Source organism: Rhinolophus sinicus, chromosome 4 (genome assembly GCF_057876585.1).
Source record: "Rhinolophus sinicus isolate RSI-liver-muscle chromosome 4, RSI-T2T, whole genome shotgun sequence".
In the NCBI taxonomy this organism is placed as follows: domain Eukaryota; kingdom Metazoa; phylum Chordata; class Mammalia; order Chiroptera; family Rhinolophidae; genus Rhinolophus; species Rhinolophus sinicus.
The window spans coordinates 98,042,333-98,060,872 of record NC_142504.1 but is presented as its reverse complement, the minus strand read 5'-3'; the positions used below and the strand labels follow the sequence as shown (position 1 = coordinate 98,060,872).

The 18,540-nt window shown below is 44.2% G+C and overlaps 1 long non-coding RNA gene across 2 annotated transcripts in view; it reads left to right on the top strand.

The window, feature by feature from the left end:
• The window catches only part of LOC109441190 (uncharacterized), a 35,645-nt gene extending 18,344 nt beyond the window's left edge, over positions 1-17,301 (top strand). Inside the window, exons 3-5 of one of the 2 annotated variants that reach the window (XR_016021168.1) lie at positions 1,427-1,559; positions 9,188-9,241; positions 9,325-17,301. This is a non-coding gene — a long non-coding RNA (uncharacterized LOC109441190). Of the gene's footprint in view, positions 1-1,426; positions 1,560-1,909; positions 6,114-9,187; positions 9,242-9,324 lie in introns of those variants that run through there. The other variant, XR_016021169.1, reaches the window with a different exon arrangement.
• Positions 17,302-18,540: the final 1,239 nt, after the last annotated feature.

Here is an 18,540-nt window from a genome sequence, read left to right as displayed (position 1 = left end):
GATCTTGAACTTCCCCCCAGCCTCCAGAACCATGAGAAAATAAATTTCTGTGGTTCAAGCCACCCAGTCTATGGTATTTTGTTCTGGAAGCCTGAGCTGACTGAGAGCGCGCTACAACCCTTAGGGAAACGAATGGACTCTTGTTGTAATTGCAGGTTTGTTACCCCCTTCCTTCAACCGAGCAACCCAATAGCCCAAACCTCTCATAGACCGGGATTGTATTGTGCGTTTCCTTTTATTCTTCATGAAACCTAGCGTTTCTTTGCATATAGGAGGCAGGCCCTCAATAAGGACTTTTGAAGGACTGAATAAGTTTAAGGGTTTATTGAGCACTTATTAAATCCTCATAGTCTTATGCTGTATGTCGTGAGGCATATGAGAAAAAGAATAGACATGGTCCTTCTCCTTAGGTTGTTTAATTCTCATGGGGGAGTATGTCAGACCACCTTTTGCACTCCTGCAGACTTCATCTATGCCTCATTGCCTCTTACTCTTCTGATCTCAGGGACTTTGACCAGCTTCCTATGGGACCAACCTAAGTGTGTCACCTCAGACTATGCCCAGCAACCAGTGCCACCCTTAGATCCAGGCAAGCAGGACCCACGCCTCTGATTCGGGCCTCAGAGACTGCCTATTCCTCCCCACTCCTGTGAAATTTTCTAAGTAATCCTAAACCTGTATTGCAACCTGCATGGGCCTGAGGCCTGATTCCTACAATGGTACACACACACACACACACGCACCGTGCGTCTGGTTGGTTCCAACAAGGCAGTCCACTGGGGATGGCCCTTTTTTATCTCCTCCAAAGACTTTCAGGATCCTTGCTTTTCAATGACAATGGGCCCTTCTGATTGATGTGGTGACATCATGCTCTCCCCCCAGGGCAGCTGGACGGAAGACTCGCTGAATGAGGGATGGACCTTCCTTTGGAAATTATTCCACCACTCTTCTTACTTTCCCCACGGCCTCTCACCTATTCTCCCCTTTGATGGTGATGCATGGAAGGCAGGGGGGAAATCAACATGGAAAGAGATTCCATTCTGGATGCAGAGATTAGGGCCAAAGAGTTCAAGGGAAGACATGGTTGGAAGGCATGCTGTTCTGTTTACATTACACAACTTGGGAAGAGTACATTTAACATGCATGTCCAGAAAATAAGTGATCGTTCACATTTTCCTGCATACGCTGGGTAAGATTTGAATTTGTGGTCATCGCAATAAAGCACTTTAGCAACCTTCAAGAGTCCTTGGAAGCCAGAATTCACAGGTAGCCCCATGGGGCAGCACTGTGAGTAATGAATGATGTAACCAGCATTAAATACAAGGTATTAGGGAACTGCAGAAGCAGGATCTATATTGTTCCCACACAAACAGGTGCCAAAGAGTCATGACATTGTGTAAGAACAGTGTTGCTACCTTTTCCTCAGGATGATGACGAGGCAGCAATAGGGCACTGACAGTAAGAACAGGAAGAGATACGTCATGGTCCTGAACAGGAAGACATGGTGCCTGGACACTATGAAAACCTCCACAGGTATTGGTGAGACAATAAACAAACACGTAAGTACCGATCCTCTCCCCATTATTCTAAATTCTCATCAGCAAATCCCTGTAGCTCATGTAGGCCTCTGAAATTTATAATCAATTTTCAAATCAAATTGTTTATATAGATGGCGCCCTAACAAAACAATGAAATCTTTGCAAGGCCCAGTATGCCCTAAAGACAGCCCTGCTCATCTGTCCTCCTCCATATTGCTCTGACACTGCCACATGGGATGTATGGGGACCCACCTGGTGCACATGCATACACAGTTAGGAGGTGTGGGCAAGTTAGCACCCCCCCATCGAACAAAAATGACCAATGGTGGCTAGGATCCAGTCACCACATGCTTTCTTCTTTCTTTCCCCAGAGGGATGATCCTGAATATGTTTTGAATGGTTTTCCACATGGACTCATGGATCCAGGCAATGAACACCCATAAAAATGAGCAAATCCACACTGCAGCCTTGTGTTGACTCTCCCTCTGGCTTTGCTTTTCCTCCTGTCCTTCTCTTTTACTCCCCGGGATCACATTATCCAATAAGATTCCTGCACATAAGCCTTTGTCTCAGGCTCTGCTTTCTGGGGACCCAGGCTAAAGCAGGGAGACAAAACGTATACACCTAAACAACACAACAGAATATAAAGAAGTGCCTAACAAGGGCATAACTGTTCGTTTGAGTCTGTGTAGCAATGATTTTCAACTTGGAACTAGTGCATCAAACTGATGTCGGGACCTTTGTTGAAGCCCACTTGCCCTCTGCATTTGATCTATGCCTCACACCCAGACTCCCTGCTATAGGGAGCTGCCATTTGTATGGGAGTGGATTGGACAAATCTTTCTGAGGTGAATTTCCAGAAGAATGGGGTCATTTTCTAATGTGAGGGAGATGATGGTTAGGGACCACTGCTATGTAACAGGGTTCCAGAAAACATACAGATCTGTCATAATAATAACCAAATTCATTGGGATGTTAAAAAAAAAAGGTTTTGTAGCGGAGATAAGGTTTATATTAGTTTGCTAGGGCTTCCATTGAAAAGTTCTATAGACAAAGTGGTTTAAACAACAGAAATTTATTTCTCACGGTCTGGAGGCTGGAAGTCCAAGATGAAGGTGTCTGCAGGGTTGGTTTCTTCTGAAGCTTCTCTCCTCGACTTATCTTCCAATGTCTTCCTCCTGAGTCTTCCCTCTGTGTGTGTCTGTGTCCCGATCTCTTCTTATAAGGACCCCAGTCCTACTGGCCACCCTAGTGACCTCATTTTCCCTTCATTACCTCCTTAAAAGCCCTTTCTCCAACTATGGTCACATTCTGAGGCCCTAGGGGTTAGGACTTCATCTTAGGAATTTGGGGGAACACAACTCAGCCCAGAACAGAGTTTAACCCTTGAAATGTGAGCTGCATGAGTCAGGCAAAGGATAAAGACTCCCCCCACCTGCCAGCATCCTCACTGTGGTGAATTGAGAGGCCCTCATGGAGATGAAACTTCTTCCTTCTTTGGTGAGACGTGCTGAGCAATCACTCTCATTGACCTTAGGAGGGTGAATGACCTCTGAGACAGGGCGATGCCTTGTCTCCCCAGTTAGATTTTTGTGTTGTGCTGATCTGGACTCCCTCTGAGCCTTCACGTACCACTCCTGAAGTATACTTTTATGCTTCAGAATCCGGAGGAGAAGCTACCAGTTGAGTAATGCAGGCCCTGAAGACAATCCAATGTGTGCATTTTGGGGGATGACGCCGGGTCATCCCAGCCTGACTCGAGAGCGAATTGAGTTGTGGTCCGAGAGTATGTAAAGGAGGAAAACCTAATGGGAGGAGGTCTCAGGACCAGGCCAGGAGACATACCTGGAATTGAAGATCCAGCCTGGCAATTACCACTTCACCCTGGGTCATGGGTTGAGCTGCCTCTCAGTAATTTCCCAGGACCTACGGAGTTGGAGGCTAGGACTTGAGATCTCATTCTCTGGGGAATCTGTCGGGGACATGCAGCTATACCCAAAGCTGAAGGGAAGACAGCACCCTGGTTACAATGTCATCATTCCCATATGTCCACGTTCCCCACTTTAATGTGAAATGATTGCATCCTCATTGAGGCACGTCCCCTCTCTCCCCTGCCTCTCCTGCCCCTCTCCTCCCTCGCCCTCGTCCCAGTCAACTTCCTGGTTTTAGCCAAAGTGTGACATGTGGCACAACAAACTTTCTGCAATGGCTTCCAGGAAGGATGGAGTCATTTTCCTACACGAGTGAGCAGCACTGCCTTCCCATCAGACCCAGCGCTGACAGCCTTTTGTCTGTTGCTTACGTTTCTGCCAAGCTTTTGCCATGTCTTGCTGGGCCTGATGAACAAATCTGGGCCCACGTTTCTGTTTCTGACCAATAGAGAACGAGCTGACTGCCAGTGAGGAGGGTGATGCTTCCTGCCAATGGTGGGGGTGGCAGAGGCAGAGAATTCTCCAGCTGGGCAGTCTGGACTGGCGCAGAGTGTCACACTGGGCCAGCTGCAGGTGTTCCAGATGGCCGGCCTCGGGTCTGTTTGTTTCCGTCGCCAGCTTTTGTTTCTGTCCCAGCATCACCACCATCCCATCAAGCGCACACTGAGTGCTCTGGCACGCCTGGAACGGCAGCAGGAGGCTCCTTGATGGAGGTGGCATTTCAGGCACATTTCTCTTAAAAGGAAGACAGATGAGAGAACTTTATGGCGGAAAGCATTGCAGGCCAAAGTGAGTTGGACTATATAATGTCTGTTGACAGCATCTGAGTATGTCAATTGGGAACTCAATATTCTAGAAAATAGGAATGTTTTTATAACCACAGCCCAGCTGAAAGAAAGAGTAACCCAGAAAAATCTCGATTGGATTGTTACAGTTCCTAGAAATCATTAGTTGGTTACAATATCGAGTGCCATATATTTCATTTATATGAAGTTCAAGAACAGGCAAAGCTAATTGAGGTGAGAAAAGTCAGAAGAGTGATTACCCATGGGAAGAGTTGACTGGGAAGGGACAGGAAAGAACCTTCTGAAGTAGGGAAAATGGTGTACATCTTAACCTGGGTGGTGGTTACATAAGTGTATTCGTATGTGAAAATTCCTTGAGATACAGACATATATACATTTCCAATTAGTGCACTCATGTACTCAGATACATTTATAATTAGTGCACTCATGTATGTGTGATAAACCTCAGTACAAAAAGTACTGCACTAGGTACTTAGGATACACGTTCTTGTAACAGAGACAGACAACCAGGCAATTATAATATGGTGTATTAAACACAGTTGGCAGGAACTACCCCGTTGCCTGTCCCTATCCCTTTTCTCCTTCAGTAATAACAGAATCCTGACTCGTAGCTGGGAACATTGCTACCAGGGTAAAGATTCTATCTCCCAGGCTTCTTTACCAATGCGTGGCCCCTGGGTTAGCTTCCGGCCGATGTGATGCAAGTGGAAATGCTGTGTGGGACATGTGGGAACAGTGCTTACAGGGAAGGCGCCTTTGGTACTTTGGCCCCTCCTGATGTCTGCAATGTGGTCCAGAAGGCTTCATTTCCAACCGCCGTTTTGGATCATGTGGTGACCTTGAGGATGAAAATCATGCAGTGAGGATGTTGGAACAGAAAGAGAAGAGAGTGGGTAACTCTATGGAGCTGCTATGCCAGCCTCAGACTGCCTACCTTCAGATGTGTTTTTCTGTTATTATTTAATTTAATTTTTTTTATTGGGGAATATTGGGGAACAGTGTGTTTTTCCAGGGCCCATCAGATCCAGGTCAAGTTGTCCTTCAATCTAGTTGTGGAGGGCGCAGCTCAGCTCCAAGTCCAGGCATCATTTTCAATCTAGTTGCAGGTGACAGCCCACCATCCCATGTGGGAATTGAACCCACAATCTTGTTAAAGAGTTCAAGCTCTAACAACTGAGTCATCTGGCCGCCCACCGGGCAGCTCAACTGCAGCTCAGCTCAAGTTGTTGTCTTCAGTTTAGTTGTGGAGGGCGCAGCGCACTGGCCCCTGTGGGAATCGAACCCTAAACCCTGTTGTTAAGAGCTCGTGCTCTAACCAACTGAGCTAACCAGCCGCCCCAGATGGTTTTCTATATGAATGAGTAAACCTATATGTACTTAAGTCACCGTGTTCCAGGTTTCTATTACTAAGGTCTCTACAACCTAACTAAACACAAGGTAAGGTAAAGGTAAACCCAGGTGCCATGGGAGACATAGTAAGGCTCTAGCTCAGTGGGGATGGCAGGTTGTCATTGGAGATAATTCTCAGACAAGGTGCCATTTGAGCTGAGTCTTGAAGGACACATAAGATTTGACTAAGTGATATAATGAATTTCTTAAATGCTTTTATGAGAGTCCCATCTGGGTAGGAAAATCTGGTAAGGGTTGTTCAAACCCAGCCAGAGACACTCTCTGCCTTCAAGGAGTTAATTATCCGATCTGCCTCTTAGATATGTAGTAACTAGCAGTGTCTCGCTTAAGTGATTATGTGAACATTTGTTGATAAAATCAGTGAGTGAAGCTTTATTTCTTTATTTGATTTGGAATATATCCCTAATAAAAGTGAAAGTTCTATTTTATGCTCAAATGTCATTTCTTCCTTTGTAAACTCAAAGCGTTATGGTGAAAGACATGCATGACCTCTATTCTAAAAATTGCAAAACATCACTGAGCTATATTAAAGAAGACCTAAATAAATGTATTGGGATGTTCAATATTGTTAAGATATTCATTTCACTCAAACTGAGACCTTTCTTCATTTTCTAATATGATCATTGAATGCTGTCATTTTCCTGTAAGTGCTGCTGTAGGGGCATTCCACAAATTTGGCATATATTTTCATTCTATTCAAAATATTTTTTAATTCCCATGTGATTTCTTTGACTCGTGGGTTACTACTGGGAAGCATGGTACATTGTCGATATTTGGGGATTGTCCAGATGTCTTTCTGTTATCTATTTCTAGTATAAATTCCATGATGGTCTGAGGTCATACTTTCTATGATTTCAATTATTTTAAATTAGTTGAAGTTTGTTTTATGGGCTGTTTTGGTGAATAGTCGACCTACACTTGTAAAGAATGTGTATTCTGATGTCATTGTTTGGAATGTTGCAGAAATCCAATTAGGTCAAGATGGTTTACCATGGGCTAAGGGAGGGGGCTGGGGTGCCAGAAAGATTTTCCTCCACGTTTCTTCTCTGCCCTCAGCTTCCCTGGGTGCCTGCAGCACAGAGAGAGTCTCTCCCCATTCTTTCGCCCCTCCCCCAATGGCAGACACTTGCTTGTTATCTGCTGAGTATGGAGGCCTGGGAGTGGGGTTCTCTGTTGTTCTGATCCAGGTCCAGCCTCGGGCAGGCATTGGTCCGTGTCTTGGAAGTAGTTTTTTTTTTTTTTTTTTCAATGATCCTGACCTTCTTCCAATAATCGGAGATCTAACTAGAGCCCAGGACGGTATCCTTCCCCTCCTCTCAGAGTAGAGATTTGTTTTTCCTCTTCCCTTCCTCCAGCAACATGTGTCTTCCTTCATCTATGTCCTAGAGACCACAGGGTTGCTGCCCTTCCCCCAAGGGCTGCATGCGTTTCATGGGGAAGAAAGATGTGGGTGTGGTCTTCTGTCTTGCCTACAGCTGTGTCCACTCCCCTCTTCCAACCGTGGCGGAAGGTTTCCTCTGGTCTCCCATCCTGCCTCCAATCTTTGCCGAGTGCCTGGTGGAGGTGATGGAGAAGAGGTGTTGAGTGGCGAGAGCTGACGTGTGTGTGCAGCTCCCCGGGGCTCTGTGCTGTCACGCTAGCCCACACTCGGCCTCTCTGGTTCTTCAAACATTTTAGCTGGACGCTTCTTGCTGACTTGTATGGCGGCCCTGTCTTCTCCTTTGCTCTGTTACAGGTGAGCCGTGCTCACATCCTGTCTGTCTTTAGAAGAGTCTACCTTTCCTTTGATTTCATGCTAATTGTGCGGCCCTGTGACATCAGTTTTTCCCAGGCTCAAGACGAGTTATGATTAGGTAGATTTGTATTGGCTTTTTCTTTTTGTTAAGACAGGAGTGGCACTATTTTCAGCTTTCTAGTACCTTCTAGGTGGAAGCCAGAAGTCCAAATATATTTTTAGAGGATTCATTTTTTTTAAATCCTGAATCGCGTTGGGTTATTTTAAAAAAGCATATTTATCTTCTATGCCTAAAAATGATTCTCAAGAATATGCGCCTCACGATCTGTGGGATGTTCCAAAAGCACAATTTCAAACATGTGTTTAGTAATGAACACTATCTGATAGCTCTATAATCTCTCAAGATGAGTATTCCCAGCGAGGATACTTATTTGAGTCTTCAAGTTCTAATTGTTCTTTACCGTCTCATTATGGTGTGGTTACAGGAAAACTGAAACATAGTGTCCCATAGATCTGGGTAACCTTAATTAACTTCCCTGAGCCTCAGTTTTCTCATCTGTCAAATGGGGATAATAAAAATCCCCACACCATAGGATCACAGTGAATATATAAAGAACTGAGCTCAGTTTAACAGTAAGTACTGAACAAATATTATATTTATTATTGTGTCACATGCTGTTGAGTTGGCTCTGATCCTGGTGACCCTGTGAGTGAATGACGTCCACAATGTCCTGTCCTCAACAGCCCTGCTCAGCTGCTGTAGACTTGTGCCTGTGGCTTCTTTTATGGAGTCATGACATCTCATGTTTGGTCATCCTCTTTTCCTGCTGCCTTCTATTTCTCCCAGCATTATGTCTTTTCCAGAGAACCCTGCCTTCTTATGATGTGATCAATGTAGGACAGCTTCAGTTTTGTCATTTTTGCCTCCAGAGATTTTCAGACTTAATTTGCTCTAGGACCCACTTGTCGGTCTTTCTGGTGGTCCAGGGTGTCCGTAGAACTCTCCTGAAATACCATATTTCAAATGAATCAATTCTTTTTCTATCAGCCTTCCTCACTGTCCAACTTTTACCTCCGTACATAGTAACTGGGAATAGCGTTGATCTCTAATGACATCTTTGCTCTTGATGGTCTTTCTAACTCTTCCATTGCTGTCCTTCCGAGTCTCAGCCTTCTCTTGATTTCTTCTTATTTATTATTATGTGCCACTAAACATATAAATGCTTATCATTTTGCTTGAGAGCAATGACCATACATTACATGGCCCTTGTGAAATCATTAATGACATCCCTCTTCACTTTCAAGTGTCCTGGTTTGAACAGTAAATTATATATCACCTCACCAAGATCACACGGCAAGTAAGTTTGGGCAGCAAGTAATTGAACCCCAGGCACTCTGAGTCAGAACTATGGGAATCACAAGGTTAAAAGTAAGAAGACTCTCTAGGGTAGAAGCCAGGACTTCTCTTTTCTCTCCAGCCTTCGGCACAGGCTTCATTCCAGGATGTTCCCCAGACCAGGAATAAAGCATTCAGTATATTCTGTATGCAGAAGGTCTCCCTCTCTTCTTATCGACTTCCTGTCCTGTTTTGTCTTGTTTTCCTTGTACTTTCTAATCTGAATAGTTCTCATTTTGATCCTTTCACAAAATTCTCATTTAGGATTTCACAATTAGCACTTAAAGGCAATTTTGCTTCAGTTTAAAATAGTTCCTTGAACTTTAAAAAAACAAAACCCCTTAATGTCTGTTTAATGCATTTTCACCTAGAAACTTCAGATCAATGGAGGGACTCCAGGGACACAGGGAGCGATTCCTCTGGAGGTAAGGACACACAGGTAGTGGACATCTCGTCAGTGTCATCTCTCCGTCTCTTGGTAACAAAATGGGGATCTTCCTTTTGGTAGGCACATCCGTCCTTTGTGAGGAATGGAGCTGTGACTCAGACCCCATCAGTCAGTGACTGCAAGGACGGAGGAGATGGGCCTGGGATACTGCCTGAGCCCGTGAGAGTCATTCCAGGCCTTTCCTTAAGCTGTTGAGGTAGAGACGTTCTCTCTCTGTCCGGGGTTTAAATGGGGGAGAGTGGGAGCCTGGAGCTTTTTGTGGTCATTTCTTCTACCTCACAGGAATATGGGAGAAAGATGCCATCCTAAGGGAAATGAGAGCCAAAAATGGAGAAACATTCCTGAAGAGTTATGTTTCTGCCCCCCTTGTAAGCTGAGAGAGTCCAGGTTATTACAAGGAAGACTCTAGGGAATGTACTAACCGGAGAGCGAGTATCTGGATTTGTCTGATGGGTATTGTCCCCCAGAAATCTATTAGTAACACTACCTGCTGTTCATAGAATGCCCATTGCGATAGATTGATTGCTCTGTTAATAACCTCCCTATATCTCACCTTCTCAAGGTGTCTTTTGCAGCACCTCCTAACAGGAAGTGGATCCTACTTCCCTACTTCTTGAATCTGGGCTGGTTTATGACTTACTTTGAAGAATAGGACAGAAGGGAAGTGTGCCAGTTGCAAGCCTAGGTCACGACCACGGGAAAAAGCCCAGGCTGGCCTCCTGGAGGATAAGAGGCCATGTGGAGGAAATCCGCAGCTCTCCAGACCATGGGCTGTGAACTCACGTAAGCAGAGCCACTTAGCCACCCTGCCACTGAACGTAGGTGCATGAGGGAGCCCAGCAAAAAGCAGAAGAACAAACCACCCAAGTGAGCCTACGCTAAGTTACTGGTTGCGGAATTGGCTAAATGAATGCTGGTTGTCGTAAGCCACCAAGTGTTGGGGTGATCTGTTTCCTAGCTGTTAGATTACTGGTACTCTTATTATGACTGAAGGCCTTTATAAGCATTAATCACGCACACTAGCTTTGGAGACAGACAAATCTGATTTTGAGTCCTGGCTCTAAAACTTACTAGCCGTGTGACCTTGGGCAAGTTTTTTAAACTGTCTCTTCAGATTTCTCATGTGTAAAATGGATATTATAATAATAGTACTTCTAGAGTTTTAAGATAAATGGGATGATACATGTGGTAAGATAAATGGGATGATACAGTGTCTGCGCCACACAATCCATCTTTATATGCACGATCTGCCTCAGGAGGTAGCAGCTGTTATACCCATTTACAGACGAGGAGACTAAGGCTCAGAAGGCTAACTTGATGGTAACAGCGACCAAATGTGAAGGGTCCACTATGCCCAGAAATTTTTCTAAGCTACATCTTCCACAATTGGAGGCACGGGATCTGTAGGTGCAGCACACCCCAGGGGAGCCCAGGGGAGCTGAGGCCTGGCGAGGGCCGAGGTGGGGAGAAAAGTCTGCTCTCGCATCTGCTGGAGAGAGCATGACGACTGGACCTGCAGAGTCTCCAGGCCAATGTGCTCTCGGGGAGACGCTGAGCCTGAGAACAGGAGGGTGAGGAAGGCCTGGAAGATTCTAGGGAGGTGCCACTTCATCCTCATTTCAGCTTTTACCGAGTGCTGAGAGGGAAGGGGTCCTGACAGGTGCAGGTTCTCATTCTGCTTCCCACAATTGGGTCATCTGCCGCTGAGCCCCCTGGGACACCTTGTCTAGACTCTCTCCCTGCCCCAGTCCAGTTACAAGCAGAACAATGAATCATAGAATAAACAGGTCTTGGACTCTATGTTCTTGCAAGAGTCAGAACAATTCCATCCCAATTCTTATCGCCAAATTATATGTACTTATACACTCATACACAAATACTTATTACTTTCACCTCTAATACCCGGCTCCCTCTTCCCTCCCAATCCTTCTCCCTCTGTGTGCTCCACCTCCACACACACATACACACACACACACACACACACACACACACACACACACACACACACCCTATCTTTTGCCAGAGTAGTATTTAGACTTAGGTTAGACTTAGGGTTTTCACAATATATATATTTTCCCCCATGTTATTTATCACTACCTGCCATATTTCTTTTTATTTATTTGTTTATTATCTATCTTTTCCCACTAAAATATAAGCTCCAAAAATATGTTATTTCTGCTATAACCCAGTACCAAGAACAGTGCCTAGTACATAGTGGGTACCAAAAAATATATTGAATGAGTGAGTGAATGAATGAATGAATGAAATGTGTGTGTGTGTGTGTGTGTGTGTGTGTGTGTGTGTGTCAGAGTGGGAGTCACAGTTTGGGGGAGGAATGAGTGATGAGTGAAGAATCAACAACATCATAAAGCACTTTTAACTGAAGCTCTCTATGAACGGTAATCTCATGGGATGCTCACGACCATTCAGGAAGTAGTCAGGCCTGCGATATTGTTCCCATTTGACAGATAAAGACATTGAGACCCAGACAGGTTGAGGGTCTAAGTTCCAGAACCTGTTAGTGGAAAGCTGAGACTACTTCCCTTGTTTTCCTAAAGTGGAAATGAAGAGCCCGAGCATATGGATGGAGCGTGAAGTTGAAAACAAAAGCAGTTGACAAATGCTTTTTGATTTTGTTGATCAGTTTTGACCTCATCCCTCTCTTCTTGCAGGCAAACACCAATCCCCAAACTAACTTGCCAAACTAACAAGCCAAAGGTAGGCTCCAGTGTCCCAGAGCTTTTTTGCATAAGACTTAGTACGAGAACATCTGCCATCTGTGCTGTCATACAAATCAAGGTGATGTGCTCTGCCTTCCAAAAAACTCTTGGAATAATGGCAACATGAGATTTCTAGTTCATTTTCATATTTGAAGAGGTTGCTTGACTGGAGCTAGTTTTAGAAACACTAAGAAGAATGCTCTTTCCTCTTTCCTCCCCTTTGTTGTTCAACTAATCTTCTTCATTCCTCCTTCCTCCTTCCTCTACCTTCTCTAAAGGTGTTAGCTTCAGTCTCCACCTAAATATTTGTGCGAGCCTTAGCATGGAGTGGGGCGTGGGGTTCTGAAAATCTGAGACCAGAGCATTCAGCTGACTTGGGTTTTGCAAACTGGAGACGTGCCTGAGAACTTTCGAGAGAGAGCACACGGACCGAATTTCTGTGTTTCCTTCAGTTGAATATGCTGGCACTTGTGGGTAATTTAGGAACTGGGATGCGGGGAGTTTGTCCTGACACCCTCAGGGACATCTCACATCTATGTCTTTCATCCAAGGCTTAATCCTCTGCCTGGAGTGCTGTGGAATTTTCTGCAGTTCTCAGAGTATTCCAGTGCAATTCAACTCCTGTTTATTGAGCTGTATGTAAAGGAAAACTCTAATTTGGCCAAGGAGTAAGTTAATTAGAACAGTTAAATAACAAAACAATATGTATACCCGTTATCCTCAGTAATAATTCCCAATGTGTAAAATATTACATGTTAGGGGCTTGTTAAGTATTGGTTGAATGAAAGAATATTCTAAATGCTAGAAGGGGCAATGCCTCAGTTCAGGCCTTCTTCATGACCCCTGGATAATCACAATTAAGATTCTCTGTCTAGTGACAGAGATCTTACTATGAACTCATCACATATGTAGACAACTCTGGTTATTAAAAAGTGAATGAAAGAACCAGGACTGGACACTAGAATTTTTGTGTATCAGTCAGCGTTCTCCAGGACCAATAGGATATCTACATCTATATATCTATATCTATCTCTAGCTCTCTATCTCTCTGTCGCTATACATATATATGTAATAGGAATTAGTTCACACAGTTACGGAGGCCATGAAGTCCCACGATTTGTCATTTTCAAGCTGCAGAACCAGAAAAGCCAGTGGTGTAATTCAGCCTGAAACTAAAGGCCTGAGAACCAGGAGGCTGAAGGTGTAAGTCCTGCTCTGAATCCAAAAGCCCAAGAACCAGGAGCACCAATGTCTGAGAGCAGGAGAAGATGGATGGCCCAGCTCAAGCAGAGAGAACAAATTCACCCTTCCTCTGCCTTTTTGTTCTATTTGGGCCCTCAATGGGTTAGATGGTGCCCACTCACACTGGAGAGGGCCATCTGCTCTACTCACCACTTCAAATGCTATTCTCTTCCAGAAACACCCTCCCAGACAAACCCAGAAATAACATTTCACCAGCTCTCGGAGCATCCCTTAGCCCAAAATGACACCTAAAATTAACCATCACAGCCTGGATCTCTTTCCAATACTCGATCCATCCTCTCGGGCTGCTGCTCACTTCTTAAGTGGAATACTAAGGAGGTGTGAAGGAGATCTATCTCCTTTCCTGGGAAAGAGGCTGGAAAAACTCAGAAGGAGCAGAGGAAAGATCTTCAGGGGTGCCTTGTGATCTGACTCGGCTGGGGCATGGTTTTCCTCAAGGAGGAGAGAAGCAAGGGGAACAGGGACAAAGAAAGGAGAGGGGAAACTCCATGGAAGCCATTCCTTTACTGATGGTACCTTAGAATGTAAAGAAGGACACTCTTTTAGCACTCACTTGGGATACTGTTTTGTGTGGTACTTCGGGACGAGGCTGAGAGAGAAGCTGCAAAGTCTGAGGTTCTCAGGAGGGAATAAGGCGACCTTTCCTCCCACGGTGGAAAGAAAGACATGATCGAATGGACATCCATTGAGTGCCTAACGGGTCTAGACTCTGCCCTTAGTTAAATCCTCAGAGCATCTCACTCCTCACAATTACCTTGTGATGTGGGGACCATGACTCCCTCTTCACAGATGAAGGAACTAAGACTCTGAATCTAAGTACTTTGCTTCAGTTTCACAGTAAGTGACTGGGGAAGGACTAAGGGAGCAAGTTAGGGAAGCAAATGTTCCCAGAGACATAGGGTTCTTAGGCTCTAGCCTTGGCCCTCCCAGAATAGCATATCCACCTTACTCTATTGGCCAAGCAGGTTCCTGCAATCGGCCTAGATTCAAGGTCAGGAAATTGAGACTCCACCTTTTGATGTGCGAAACATCTATGTACCAGAAGGCTGTATTGTTGGGACCATCTCTGGAGAGTAACTAGTGCAGAGAGTACAGATTTTCTTTTGTTCCCACCCTCCCTTCCCCGTAAAGCTCCAGTTTCCCAAAGTCCTGACTCTGTGCAAACTCACCCTAAGGTGTTAACAGCTGGCCACTAGACCAATGTGCCCTGCTAGTGTATCAGTCACGATGGACTGGATCATACTATCTCTACCAATGACACCACCATCTTGGGGGTGAATCCCACAGAGGTATTTCTCACTCCCACTACATGTCCACAGGGGTTGACATCTTCCCCCTGGGACCCAGGCTGCTAAGAGCTGACGCTGCCTAGAGCACTGCTGGTCACTGTGTCAGAGGGAAGATGAGAGTGTGAAGAAATGCACTGGCTGGCGAAGCTTCCAGCTGGGAGTGACTTCACATCACGCCCACTCACGTTTCATTGTCCACAGGGAATCACGTGACCAAAGCCAACTCCATGGGGACAGGAGGTGCCATCCAACCACGGGCCTGGATGGACAGCTAGGAATATTTGGTGAGTGGCAAATACCACTACAGGTATTTATATTTTAACAGAGGCCAATGCCTTAAGCCAAATAAACGCATCTCTAAAGGGGGGATTTTAGGCAACAGTTAAAAGCTGGGGAAAGGGAGCATTTTGAAGCTTTCTGTAGATTCCCTAAGATCCCCCCTGAGAGCAGCCTCTGCTGATGCTGACCTGGAACCTGCCGCCTCTAAAGCAGTGCGCCCTCATCCTCCTGAGTCGGGGGGGCACATGTTCCTCTCTTACACACCCAGATGGGGAGTTTTGCAGTCAAGATGACAGACTTTGTTGCTCCTCTTTTTCCTTTGAAGCAATTACTGAAATAGCTCAGAACAGCTCTGCCATGTCTACCGTGAAAGGTGGGCTGCACAACCCTTTCTGATGCCCACAAGCCCGTGTATGTGGGGGTGAGGACACAGGACCCTCCCTATGAACTAGTCTTCTCTCCCTCTCAGGAAAGGGGCCAAATCTTATCATTTGTCCTGAGTCAAGTAGGTTCAGATTTGAATTCTACTTCTGTCACTGTCTAGCTATGGAACTTTGGGCCTCTTAATTTTTCTGAGCCTGGTTTCCTCATCTACAAAATACAGATGGCAACACCTACCTTACAGGGTTGCCATGAGGATGAAACGATCTAAATGACCATACCACTTACTAGCTGTGTGGCCTTGGGCGAGTTACTTAACCTCTCTGTACACCTTCTCTGTACACTCTGTACTTATCTCCTGGGTTGTTGTGAGGCTTAAGTGAATTAATATTTGTAATGAGCCTACAACAGGGCCTTGCACATACCACGTATTAAATAATACTTGGCAATTATTAATATTAAGGTATGCAAACTGGCTGACATGCAAAGGGCCTCCAATAAATGTCAGTTACTTTCTCTCCTCTTTCTTATACCCACAGCTTCAGCTGCAGGAGTCTAGTTTCTCTGAAGACCACAGAATTCCAGGCAGCTCATTTCACTGGCTTCAAATAGTTTTCTGTGGCTTTGGGTCACCTTCAGACATCAGAAAAATAAAAAAATATAAAGTAACAGAGACACCTAGTGGGACCTGGTAGTAAATGCTCAGGCAAGTCTGAGTACCTGTGACTGAGGACAGTTTGGGACCTAGTGGGCAGTACTGCTATGGTCCCTGCCCCCACACTGGGGGCCACAGGGTTCAGGGGCCATATCAGTGCAGCCTTCACCGTCAGGAAGCCCTGCTCATCCACACCACAGCTGGCCTTGTCACAATGCTCAGTCCCACCCGAACAACATTCCCCAGACAGAGTCTGGCACTGCCTCCACTGGATCTAGTCTCAGGGAGGTACCAGAGAGAGGACCTTTGAAGAGCTAGCAGAAAACGGATGGGATTAGCACTTTTTAATTGTGTGACCTTGAGCGAGTCATTTAGCATCTCTGAGCTCCAGTTTTGTGCTTTGCAAAATGAAGTTAGTAATACCGAACTCTCAGGGTTGCTGTAAGGTTGGTTTTAAAACAATGGATGTAGAAAGTTAAGTGCCAGATCGCCACACACAGAGCACTCAAGAAATGGGAGATACTGTCATTGTTGTGATTATTTTATGGTAGATGAGTGTACATGAAATAATTAGGGAATAAATCTACACAATATTGGACCAGACAGAAGACATCATAGTTTATAGAAGCTGAGAGAGAAGCTCATCTGAGAGCCGCAGTGGTCTGGGGGTGGGGGGCTCATGGGGGAGATGGAATCCCTTAGAATCTTTGGTGGGTAACAAAAAAATCGTACTCCTGCTGCCTGAATCAATTATGAGGCTGTGTTGGCCCATATAACTCAGAGAGACTTTATCCAGGGGTGTCATGAGTTCACCAAGTACCTAGTCTCTTTCCATAACAAAACGATTGTGATGTATATAAAACATATGAAAAGATTTTGAAAACAACATCACGTTCATCTTAGGAAATAAAATAAAATAGTTGAAGCTTACTGGCCCTTTCTTAATTGCATTTTCCTTCTTACTCTACCCACAAAGGAAACTACTATCCTAAATTTGGTTTTTATCCTTCCCATGCATTCATTTACACCATTACTACATACATATGTGTCCTAAACAACATATGGTAGAATTGCATATTTAAAAACTTTATATAAATATATCATAGAGTATGTATACTTTTGAAACTTGTGTTTTTTTCCACTTAACGTTAACTCTTTGAGATGTTGATATGTGTAGCCCTAGTTTATTTGCGCTACTGTATAATATTGTATTGTATGAATATTAATCTGACAGATAATGGAATGTGTGCTTATGTATTCTTGTGTTTTCTAGAATTTTCTAAGTAAGATTAGGGTATAAATATTGCATTTTCATAGATTAACTGTTTGTTTTCAGGACTTCTCTTACTACCCTTCTTTGGTTATGCCTGCTATAATCTCTGTGACTTCATTATTGCATAATAAATCATTATTTTGAAATCCCAAAGTTTTCTTTGCATCTATACAGAAACATAAGAAGTACATATTCTTTGTTGGTGTGATTTGCAATAATATGTTAACATTTTTTGGGAAACTTTTCTAAATTTTTAGATGTTATCTAAAACATTTATTATTTTATACTTTAATTATATTTTGTTCTAAAATAAAATGTACTTACAATATATTTTCTTGTGTTTAAGGATAAATCATTGGCTTGAAAAGATTATAAGACTCCCTTTTTCAACCCACAGCTGCACTGCCTACATTTAAAGACAGATGAAACTGTGATATCAGATTGTTCTCTGACTCAAGGGAGAGAGTAATATACACTAAAGAAATTAGGTGAAATTGAAAAAAAAAATGAAAGTAGGAAAACTATCTTTCCTTTAACTTTATAGATATTTATAATTTATTGTGTCTTATGAAACAAAAAAAATTTGACTAGTATTGCAGCATCATATAATCTGTGGCACAATTTTGAGACCCATCATTCATAGTTTAAACAAAAAGAAATGGAATATTTCAAATGTAGACACGATGAAGTCTTAAAAGGCCCAAACTTATTTGTTACAGCTTTTCAAACTAGAATTGAAAAAGCCACTGAAGCATCTTACAGGGCACGTTATCACATGACATTGGGTGAAGAGACACACAGTAGCTGAAAGGCTAATTAAGCCCTGTAGTTGACATTTCTGAATGCCTGCTGTATGAAAAGTCAGTGAAAGAAATCATGGCATTGTTATTTTCCAATGGTATAGTAACTCGTCAAATCAAAGATTTAGCTGTCAACAGAAGTCCGAGTTAATACCTCTGTTGCAGTTTCCAGTGGGAACCAGAGCAAGAATGGGTTCTTTAGCAAGTTCGGGTGATAGTACAAGCTGCTCGGCCACTTGGGCCTATGATCCAGCATACACAACGACACCCAACGTATCTGTGGCAAACGTGGAGTCTCTCTCTGCAAAATGCCAACAGGAGAATCACAGCACAGCGTTCTAGGATTTTTGAGCAAGTTTATGGCACTTTTGCAGATTCTCACCTTGAGAATGAGCTTCTGGTTTGCTGTTTGGCCTTGGTGGAGACCGAAACCTTAGACGTAAAATGACCATGACGCCTGAGCTTACCGTTGCAAACTGTGGGTCATCTGACTCACCAAGCCGTAGGGTCAGGTGTGCACGGCAACAATCCAGTATCCAACAGAAACGGCGTACAGCTGACTCCTGAACAACACAGGAGGTTAGAGGCACTGGCACCCGCACAGTTAAAAACCCCC